At 35.7% G+C, this 10,965-nt stretch overlaps 1 long non-coding RNA gene and 2 other non-coding genes across 3 annotated transcripts; 1 reads left to right on the top strand and 2 right to left on the bottom strand.

Moving 5' to 3' along the window:
• Window positions 1–964: 964 nt before the first annotated feature.
• Window positions 965–10,896, bottom strand: LOC123257983. The gene is made up of 3 exons (XR_006507954.1): window positions 10,749–10,896; window positions 10,633–10,686; window positions 965–1,498 (listed from the first exon to the last, which is right to left on the bottom strand). It is a non-coding gene; the product is annotated as an uncharacterized LOC123257983 (long non-coding RNA).
• Window positions 3,596–3,668, bottom strand: Trnag-gcc. The gene has a single exon. It is a non-coding gene; the product is annotated as a tRNA-Gly (tRNA).
• On the top strand, window positions 4,944–5,017 carry Trnam-cau. Its single transcript has one exon. It is a non-coding gene; the product is annotated as a tRNA-Met (tRNA).
• Window positions 10,897–10,965: the final 69 nt, after the last annotated feature.

Raw genomic sequence — 10,965 nt, 5'->3', positions numbered from 1 at the left:
GGTATGAATTTGCTGTAAGCATCCCTATTCTTGAAAGTTCACTCTTGGAATATGGATTAAAAGGGGAATATAGCAAGAATAAAACAATGTGTATTGATTGTGCTGATCCAATCAGTACAAAAGTAAAATCTGATATGTTAGTGTTCGTAACGAAGTTTGATAACCCAGGAGAAAAAATATGCGATCTATCGACTTCACTTGAATTTGTACTTGAGTCTCAAGATGGTGTAACCTATAAAGATGGCAAATTATTACTTACTATTCCTAAGGAACTAAAAAATTATAAAGGGGAAAGTAGAAACTTGTTTGATGTTATTAAAGAATATTTTCAAAAATTCTGCGAAAAATTAGGATTTAAATTCGAGATAAAAACACAAAAAATAGAGCATGATTTGGACGATTCGCTGAAAGTAAATAGTCATCTTGAAAGCCTAAGACCACCTATTTGTAGTAATAATTATGCTCTTGGTCATTAAGTACTTTAAACCATAAGCTCAAGTTAGAGAGAATGGCACAAATGTTATTAAACAATAAAAGTTATAGTTGTATCTGGTTACTTAAGTTAGCTATAGAATGCCTTCTGTGTATATTAAAAGGGTATTTATTTTGTTATTTAAGTTTCCTCTTTTGGAACATAGAAACATCCTAGGAATAATCCTACTGAATTCTATGATATTATTTTTTGTAACATTGTTATATACTTCATAAGAAAGCTTATATCTCTCACCGCCATCTTTAAAGAAGACATCATTATCTTTAATTGTTTCAACCAAAATTTCCTTTCCTTTATTTTTTTTGCACTTTCAACTTTTTTACTGCATCTTGTGTTCTGCTTTGATCTAGATCAAAATCAATGTTGGTACAAATAACAAAATCTTTCAGTTCACCATTGATAAAGTCTTGATTGTATTTAATCTTTAAGTAGGAAATGAAATACTTTGCCAAATTAAATTCACCATCTTTATTTTTTGTGAGTAAATCGCTTATTCCAATTTTATTATCCTCCTTATTTTGCTTGTGTTTTGCTTGCAAAAAACGATATATTTTTTTTGATTTTGAATTATTACATATAAAAACCAAATCATCAAATTTTTCAGCATTATTCTACTCTGTAGCCAAACGAAAAGAGTAGCTTTTATCTAGTCCACGCTTTAAAAATAACATTAACAATTTTAGCTGGTAAATGTTGCCATGAAGAGTATTATTTAATCCAGAAGCAAGGTATGTTCTTGATTCATCCTCTTCGATTTTTGTTCCTTCAGGCTCTTCTTTTTTCATGAAGGAAATTCGTAACCGTTCACGGATTGTGAGAATGAATAAAGAACTAAGCAGTGACAGCTAGTAGATTCTGTAGCTTTTGAAAGGGGTTTTGGCCATTTAGACGTGATGTCAAAAATATTGACAACATTCTTTCCACGAATCTTTCCCCACGTTCTGACCAGGTGAAAAAGCTGTGTATCCGTTCAGCGGAGTGGCAGAATAAGGTAGACAAGGTGATCTAAAAAGATAATCATAGAGCAAAAGTGAAATAATATGGTAAACCTTTTAGAACTTTGCAAAAATTTACAGCAAAAAATAGAAAGGTTAGAAGCAAAAATAGAAAGATTGGAAAAAGAGAATGAAAGTTTAAAAGCAGAAAATAAGGCTTTAAAGATAGAAAATGCTGAGTTAAGAGAAAGACTCGGTTTAAGCTCAAAAAATTCATCAATACCAAGTTCCAAAGAGTTGTATAAAATAAAAAAGAATAAGCCGAAAAGCGAAAGGAATATTGGCGGTCAGGTTGGTCATAAAGGAAGTTTTCGCGCCAACATGGATGCAGATAAAGTAGTAAAGATAGAGTTGCCTAATACTTGCGAATGCGGAGGAGAAATTGCAATATGTGAAAAACCATATATTCATCAGAAAGTTGATCTTCCAGAAATCAAGCCTTATGTAGTGGAATATCAGTTAGAACATGGCCGTTGTCGGAGATGCGGAAAGAGAAGAAGTAGCAAGTTACCGGAAGGTGTTACGCCAGATACATTTGGTCCAAGGGTTAAGTCAATAATTGCAGCGTTCAGCGGATTCTACAAAAATTCAAAACGCGAAATAGCGAGTGTCGTAAATGATATCTTCAATTTGAACATAAGCGTCGGTAGCATATCAAATAGTGAACATAGAGTTGCTTCAAAATGCAAAAAAATGTATGAGCAGATCGAACAAGAGATAAGTAGGAGTAAAGTTCTACATATTGATGAAACGAGCCATTATAACAAAGGTAAACTCGCTTGGTGTTGGATGTTTGCAAGCAATACGGCAAGTTTTGTAAAATTTACAGAGTCAAGAGGAATGAAAGTTTTACAAAATAGTAAATTCTGCAATCGCAATAGCTTGGTAATAACTGACAGGTATGCAGCATACAATTATTTTGCCGATAAAAACAGGCAAATCTGTTGGGCACATTTATCAAGAGATTTTGAAAGATTAGCACATAGTTGGAATATTGAAGTTAAAGTTCTGGGTTGTTACTTGAGAAACGTGGCCACTGAATTATTTGCACTAAAAAAAGCTTTACTAAAAAGTGAGATAGATGTTTTGAGGTTTGTCAGACGTGCCAGAAAATTAAGAAAACGTACAAAGTATTACTTGAAGGAGATATCTCGTTTACCTGAAGCAATTGGAGCCTCTCGAGTTGCAAAAAATGTTCTGAGATCTGAAAGAATGATGTGGAAATTTTTAGATGACCCAGAAAATATTCCGCTGACAAATAACCACGCTGAACGGCAAATTCGGCATTATGTCGTTTATCGCAAAAACTCATATTTTACACAATCAAAGCGGGGAAATACATTCCTTGAGCGGATAATTTCATTATACTTAACTTGGAAACAAAGGGGTCTCAATCCTTTCCAAAATCTCCTATCTATTGTTTCTTAAACCACTCTCCTGAACGGATACACATATTTTTAACTTACAACCGCCGCGGCGCTAACAAGAGATCCCGCTAACAAGTAGCGGGATGACGAGCTTATCGTCATGCCGCCGCGAACCGTCATACCGCGATTCATTCGCGGTATCTCAGCCGCTAACAAGAGATCCCGCTGCGGGATGACGGTTGTCGTTCAGCCACAAACATTAAGAAATTTACCAAATGAAAAAAAAGGCAAAAGAAGCCCCGTGGTTATTATCCGCTTTAAAATATTGGCGTTTTTTATGTTTTAAACGCTTGACAAGCGAGATTCAGCCGCTTTTAATTGCAACTAACTTACGCTGCAAATGTTTAAGAAATTTACTAAGCAGAAAAAAAGACAAAGAATCCCCAAGTTAGCTAGTCTTTTACTATCTCTGTCGAGTATTGGCATTTTTTGATGTCTTGTAACGCTTTATAAGCGCGTTCAGCTTATTTAGATAAAAATCTAGATGTAGATGAAGTTTTGTAAAGACATACAGTATCTATATACTGCAAAAAATTGAACATAAGACGCCGATACATTAAGTAATCCTTACCTTTTAATCTGCAGATTGGCGAAAGCAAATACAATAGCTTCAGTTTCATGATAAGGGGGCTAGCGGAGTTTGTCAAGGGATTTTTGACGAAATGATTTTGAAAGTAAAGAGCGGGAGAAGGGGTTCGAACCCTCGACCTCAACCTTGGCAAGGTTGCGCTCTACCAACTGAGCTACTCCCGCAATTAAATTAACCTAAATTTACTTAATTATAGGCATATACAGCGATTTGTAAACCCCGTGTACATGAAAAATGTGAGAGCCCATAAATTTGCGTGGTTCCTTCTATGATCTTTTCGTATACTTAAGGCTTATTTTTGATTATCATAAGTTTTTAATTATTCCACAAAGCTTTATGGGAATATTTTTATATAAAGACGACTTGCCAGCTAGTTCAATACCAGATGATGTAAGGTCTATAGCTGTTGATACCGAGGCAATGGGGCTACTTCATGGCAGAGATAGATTATGCCTTGTGCAGCTCTCTTTTAATGATGGCAACGCTCACTTAGTTCAACTCAAGAACGATTATACAGCGCCAAATTTGAGAAAAATATTAGAGGATAAAAATATAACTAAAATATTTCACTTCGCGCGATTTGATGTGAGCATAATACGTTATTACTTGGAAACTTGGGCACTTCCGTGCTATTGCACAAAGATAGCTTCACGTTTAGTTCGCACTTACACAGATAATCATAGCTTAAAAGAGTTGTGCTTAGAGCTGCTTGATACCAAACTAAATAAGCAGCAGCAATCTTCTGATTGGGGAAATGAAAATTTAACAGACAAACAAAAAAGTTATGCTGCATCTGATGTTTTGTATCTCCACAGGATAAAGGAAAAGCTAGACTTAATGCTGGAACGTGAAAATAGAAAAGAATTGGCCCAAAAGTGCTTTGAATTTCTTCCTACTCGTATTGAGTTAGACTTAATGGGTTGGGAAAACGTGGATATCTTTAACCACCAGATGTAATAGAAGTTTTTTGTTTGTGCAAAACACTTTAGGGCAATTTTTCAAGCTCTGCGGTAAGAATTTAGTTGATTAACTGCTAATAGATACGCTATATTTTACAAAAATTTAGGTATTTTATGAGTGATGATATTACATCGGTAAATGATCAAAATTTCAAATCTGAAGTCACTGACTATAAAGGGTTCGTGCTGGTAGATTTTTGGGCAGAATGGTGTGGGCCATGCAAAAGTCTAATGCCACGTATAGAACAATTGGCTAAGGATAGAAAAGGCAAGATTAAGATCTGCAAATTCGACATAGATGAAGGGACTGAAGTGCCAAGTAAGTATGGAGTGCAATCTATACCCACTTTAATCATATTTCAAGATGGTAAGGAAATTGCACGCAAAATTGGTGCAACAAATGATTTGTCAAGTTGGGTTGATAGTGAAATAAGCTAATAGACAAATTTGCTTTTGTGTGTATTATAAATATTGATAAAAGGGATTGTAGCTCAGTCGGTTAGAGCAGTTCGCTCATAACGAATTGGTCGTAGGTTCGAGTCCTACCAATCCCACCATTGTTAGCATGATCGTAACAATGAGAAAACTATAGTATATGAATTATATGTTGATATAATAGAGGAAATAATGGAATTTACTAAATCTTTGAATAATAAGTTAGATGGGTTGCACTTACTAAATCATCCATTCTACCAATCATGGAATACAGGAAGCTTAAGCTTGCAAGCTTTACAAACCTATGCTAAAGAGTATTATCACCATGTTGCTGCGTTTCCTCGTTATATCAGTGGTATACATTTTTTGTGCCCAGATTTAAAAATGCGACAGGTTTTGCTTGGTAATTTGATAGAAGAAGAACAAGGTGATGAAAATCACCCAGAGTTATGGAAACGTTTTGCTGAAGGGCTTGGTGTAACACGGTCTGATCTCCATAAGGATGCACAGATTAAAGAGACACAGGAGTTAGTTGATGGTTACTTTGATATTGTACGATCAGGTTTTGCTTCCGGTTTGGGTGCACTTTATGCTTATGAACGTCAAACTCCAGAGGTTTCTAAGTCTAAAATTGAAGGTTTAAAAAAACACTATTCAATAAGTGATGAGCGTTCTCTTCAATTTTTTACGGTCCATATGCATGCTGATGAATGGCATTCTGAGGAATGTGCAAATCTTATTGAAGATCTAGATGAAAAAGAGCAAGATAAAGTTATGCAGGGTGCTCAAAAGGGAGCAAGGCTCTTGTGGGGTTTTCTTGATGGAATGATGAATGCTAGCGTGTGTTAGTAGTTGTAAGTAGCTTAAACTCAGTGATGTTGGAATGCAATGTCTGCATGTAATCTTCTTATATCTGACTTACGGCTTTGGGTTCATTTAGGCTATAGTGCAGAAGAGAAGTATCATTCTCAATTAGTTAGTGTTAATATTGATTTTACCTTTAAATCCCCCCCTTTAGGACTTACAACTGACCGGCTTGAGGATACTATATGCTACTTGGAGGTAGTTCAGAGTATTCAATCTCTCGTTCAAAGCAAGCAATTCAACTTAATCGAGCATTTAACTCATGATATATACAGGACCATTAATAACCTTGTGATGCAAAAAAAGCTTATTATTTCTTCTATAGGCGTAACTATTCACAAAGTTGCACCACCTGTCCCCAGTGTGCATGGAGGTGTTTTCTTTACTTATCGTAATGCGTTGCAAGAATGATTTACATTTCTATTGGCTCAAATATGGGGAATCGCTTTTCCCATTTACAAAAGGCTGCTCAGTTACTGCAGGAACGCTATTTTAAAAATTTAAAATCTTCAATTATTCTGGAAACTAAGGCTATTTTACCAAATGATGCTCCACCTGGGTGGGACAGGCCATTTCTAAATATGGTTGTGTATGGAAGTTGTTCTTCTTCTCCTGAAGAGCTGTTAAAGGGCCTTAAACAAATTGAATGTGACATTGGCCGTCTGCAGGTCTATGAAAAATGGGCACCTCGCGTTATTGATTTGGATATTTTGTTATGGGATGACCTGACACTTGATACACCCTACCTTAAGATTCCTCACCCAGAATTGATAAACAGACCATTTTTGCTTCACTTGATGGCAATGCTGAGTCCCATGGCAGTAGTTAACAAAACGTTTGGTACTATTAACCCTAACATTAAGGATTGCTTTTTAAGGAGTTTTACGCTTTCACCAGAGCTTGTAGGTATTGTTAATATTACTCCTGATTCATTTTCAGATGGTGGTCTTTATTATGATGCAGATCAAGCAACCAAGCAGGCACTGCGGCTGTTATCAGATGGTGCAAGCATAGTTGAACTTGGTGCTCAATCAACAAGACCTGGCTCCTCAATACAAACTCCAAAAGCAGAATATGCACGCTTAAAACCAGTGCTTGATAATCTCAATCAGTATATGAAAGTTGGTGACATTAAAGTCAGCATTGATAGTTTCTGGCCAGATGTTATTTTGAATGTTTTGGAGCACTACAACATTGCCTGGGTAAACGATCAGAAGGGAGATCTAGATGATAATACCTTAAAAGCGATTGCTAGCAGTGGATGTAGTATCGTTATTATGCATTCACTCTCCATACCACCACATAGTGACAACATTATCCCAAGTGACATTGATCCAATTGATACCATAAATAATTGGGCAGAAAGGAACATTAATAGATTACTAGCTCTAGGTTTTGATCAAAGCTCGATCATTATTGATCCTGGTATTGGTTTTGGCAAATCTATGTACCAGAATATCCAGATTTTACGCAGTATAGAAACGTTACAAAATTTTGGCTGCAAAGTTCTGGTTGGTCATTCTAGAAAGTCATTTATTTCTTCTTTTTCTACAGAACCTGTCTTTAACCGAGATTTAGAAACAATTGCTTTATCATCTGCATTGCACAACAAGGTTGATTTCCTTCGAGTGCATAATGTGCGTGATCACATGCGATTTTTTGTAGCTCAAGCTGCTTTACAGGGATGCTAGTTATCGGAATTATGGCTGTTGATCCCAAGGGGGTAATTGGAATAAATAATGGATTGCCCTGGCATTATCCAAGTGAGTTAGATCATTTTCGTCAGGTGACTGACAAACAAGTTATTGTTATGGGGAGAAAGACATTTGAAACTATGCCTCAAGACATATTAGGGAATCGTATTCCTATTGTTTTTTCTCGTGACAAATTAAATTCTTGTTTTAACAGAGGAGTAAAATGCACTATTATTTCTTCTATGCAAGAGTTTTTGTCAATCCAAAGTAATTGGAGTTACCCTCAAATCTTTGTGATTGGTGGAGCACAAATAGCGCATCTTTTTTTAGAATATAATCTAATTTCAGAGTTCATCATGACAGAAATTTACAAACCCTATAAAGGTGATGTATATTTCAACTTAACACTTCTTGATGGATGGCATAAAACTATTCTCACCAAAACGAAAGATTATACTATATGTAGGCTAACACGTTAATATGCATGTTAAAGCAATTTATACCCACCGCATTGAATGTGGAGAAGTATTAGAGCAGGTTCTTGATCGCTATGTTTCAGAGTTGCTAGGAGAGGAAGTTGTTCTTGCTATCACATCAAAAATCATTTCTGTTTGTCAAAAACAAGTGGTTTGCAAAACTGCTTGTTCTAAAGAAGAGCTAATCAAAAGAGAAGCTGATGCAATTGTTGGTGTAGACCATAATTCTTACGGCATCTATTTAACGATTAAAGACAATATCTTAATTCCATCTGCTGGTATTGATGAATCAAATGGTAATGAAATGTATATTTTATACCCAAAGGATGTTCAGAAAACAGCTCTATCAATATGGAACTATCTCAAGACAAAACACTGCATAAAACATCTTGGTATTTTGATTACAGATAGTAATGTAACACCTATGCGTCGTGGGGTTACGGGCGTTGCTCTTGGTTGGTGTGGATTTGAACCACTTTATTCCTATATAGGCAAGCTAGATCTTTATAATCAACCACTGCAAGTAACACAAGTCAATCTTCTTGATGCACTGGCAACATCTGCTGTTTTAGTTATGGGGGAAGGGGCGGAGCAAACACCAATGGCAATAATTAGTGGTGCACCAAAGATTCACTTTCTTACTCGTCCGCCAACTGTAGAAGAAGAAAAAAGTGTTAAGATATCTATGGAAGAAGATCTTTACTCTCCTCTCCTCATGAGAGCCCGTTGGTTAAAGAGGAACTTAAAAATTTGCTATTAGACTTCTTAGAGGTTGTCCGGAAACAAGTAAAAGGCTATAATATCTGAAATTTTAGTACGGGGTAAAGATGAGAAAAAAGTATCCAACAGATCTAAGCGAAAGGGAATGGGCAAGAATAGAAAAACACTTCAGAGTATCATACAAGAAAGGAGGAAGGCCGCCAAAGTATAGCAAAAGAGAAATATTAGAAGCAATTTTCTATGTATTGCGTACAGGGTGTCAATGGCGGTATTTACCAAATGATTTTCCGCTATGGAAGACTGTGTATGAGCAGTTCAGGCAATGGAAGAAGCAGGGAATTTTTGAGAAAATGAATTATGAAATTACAAAATATAGTAGAAGAAAAATAGGAAGGAATGAGCAGCCGAGTGCCTGTATAGTAGATAGTCAATCTGTAAAGACTACAGAAAAGGGGGGATCAAAGGCTATGATGGAAGTAAAAAAGTAAAGGGTAGAAAAAGGCATATAATTACAGACACTCAGGGTTTTATACTAGGTTGTTACGTAGGCGCTGCTAACGAAAATGATAGAGATGGTATTAAAATAGCATTAAACAATATGAGAACAAAATATACTAAAGTTAAAAAAATGTGGGCTGACATGGGATACCAAGGAAGAAATTTAAAGAATCACATAAAGGAAGAATATGACATAGATATTGAAATTGTTAAAAGGCCTCCATGTAGATTTTGGGTGCACAAAGATACGCCACCTGAGCTACTACCAACAAGAGAACAAGGGTTTAAAGTACAGCCAAGAAGATGGGTTGTAGAAAGGACTTTTGCTTGGGTTAATAGGAATAGAAGGCTATCGAAGGAGTATGATTTACTCACAACATCCACTGAGAATTTCATATACCTAGCTATGAGTAGGGTTATGTTAAAGAGGGAATATGCTTGAATTTACTAGTTTCCGGACAACCTCTTATACCAATTCCCGCTACACAAGTAACGGATAGACAATAATAGAAAAAAAGCCATACTGAAGTAAGTAAAGTAGCGAGGTTTAAATGGCATTAAGATCAAAATTATTGGATGAAAAAGTGGTGGAATCAGCAAAAGAAATGCTGAAGAAAGTAAGAAATAACGCATATGTTGCAAAAAAACTAAATGCTGTAATTGCAGCAAAAAAGCACAGTATAACAGCCGTAGCAAAGATATGCTGCATTTCAAGAAAGGCACTTACTGCATGACCTAAAATTTGGCAGAGAAGAAAAATTATTTGCTCCGCCTCAACGCCGTAGAAAAACTATATTGAATCAAAGTCAACGTGAACAAGTTGAGGTGTGGATAGAGGAAAACCCCAATATTACTATAAAAGAAATGAAAATAAGAATTCAAGAAAAGTTTGGTTTGAATATCAGCAAATCTACAGTACACCGTAATATGCAAAGAATGAAATTCTCATATATCACACCAAGACCAGTGCATAACGGACAAGATAAAAGTAAACAAGAGGAATTTAAAAAAAAATCTTAATGAAACTATTGTCATGTATCCTGAAAAAGAGCTATTTTTCTTCGATGAATCGCGGTTTGGCACACATTCAAAGATTGGACACGGGTGGTTTAAAAAAGGCATTAGGACACAGGTTAAGGTAAAACTAGGTAGGCAAAATTTTTATCTCTATAGTGCAGTTAATCCCAGAAATGGAGAAAGTTCTAGCTCAAACGTCAATACTGATTGTATGAATATATTCCTTGAGCAGATGTCACAATATTTAGGAACAAGGGAGGCATTTCTTATCATGGATTGTGCTAGTTGGCATAAGTCAAAAAATTTAAAAGTACCTAAAAATATCGACATTATATACCTACCACCATACTCACCTGACCTCAATCCTGTTGAGAGGTTTTGGTTATATATAAAACAGAACATTTTGCGTAACAAAATCTACGACACAATTGCTTTGCTTGAGAGCGCTTTGTGCAAATTTATTACCTCTCTTTCTCACTCCACAATTAAAAAACTCTGCAATGCCGCTTATTTGATTCACTAGTAATGAGAATTGGTATTACATAACCATATAACATTGGGAATAGAAACAAAAAACTTACTTGACAAACTCCGCCAGCCCACTTATCATGAAACTGAAGCTATTGTATTTGCTTTCGCCAATCTGCAGATTAAAAGGTAAGGATTACTTAATGTATCGGCGTCTTATGTTCAATTTTTTGCAGTATATAGATACTGTATGTCTTTACAAAACTTCATCTACATCTAGATTTTTATCTAAATAAGCTGAACGCGCTTATAAAGCGTTACAAGACATCA

This window comes from Drosophila ananassae (genome assembly GCF_017639315.1).
Source record: "Drosophila ananassae strain 14024-0371.13 chromosome 4 unlocalized genomic scaffold, ASM1763931v2 tig00000078, whole genome shotgun sequence".
Taxonomy (NCBI): Eukaryota; Metazoa; Arthropoda; class Insecta; order Diptera; family Drosophilidae; genus Drosophila; species Drosophila ananassae.
This window is presented reverse-complemented; position numbering and strand designations above follow the sequence as displayed.